Here is a 734-nt window from a genome sequence, read left to right on the forward strand (position 1 = left end):
CCATGTGGTTCGTGAGCAAGCTACTTACCACACAGCCACTCCTACACCTAAACTTCATTGATTTCGATTCAGTTTATAGGAGATCGTGTTTATGGGAGATCATGTGTCAGTATGGCATACCAAGCAACATTATCAACATTGTGAAATTAATGTACAAAGATGGTGAATGTTCAGTACTGGGCGATGGTGAAACGACAGAATTGTTCCAAGTAAAGACAGGCGTAAAACAAGGCTGCGTTATGTCTGGATTCTTGTTTCTACTCGTCATAGACTGGGTGATGAGGAAGACCACCATGAATAACAACACTGGGTTAAGATGGCAAATGACGTCATGCCTTGAACACCTGGTCTATGCTGACCACATTGCTTTACTATCTTCTAGCCAATCACAGATGCAACAGAAAACCAACAAAATGTCAAGTCTTGCAAATAGAGCGGGATTAAAGATCAATGAGAAGAAGACTAAGACCTTGCGATTGAACAAGAAGAAGACTGATCTTATTCAAATAGATGAAAAGGACATTGAAGTCGTGGATGAGTTCACCTATCTAGGTGCATGATCTACAAACTGAACCGAAGGCTTTTTTCGAAATCAATGAAGTTTATATATATGAGCGTCCAATAACACTGTACTTATTCCACGTCCTCGCGTTGTTTTTTCGTTTTTCTTTCGAGTTTTTTTCTTGTTTGTTCATGTTTAAATTGACTATATATATATATATATATATATATAT

This window comes from Octopus bimaculoides, chromosome 23 (genome assembly GCF_001194135.2).
Source record: "Octopus bimaculoides isolate UCB-OBI-ISO-001 chromosome 23, ASM119413v2, whole genome shotgun sequence".
Classification (NCBI taxonomy): domain Eukaryota; kingdom Metazoa; phylum Mollusca; class Cephalopoda; order Octopoda; family Octopodidae; genus Octopus; species Octopus bimaculoides.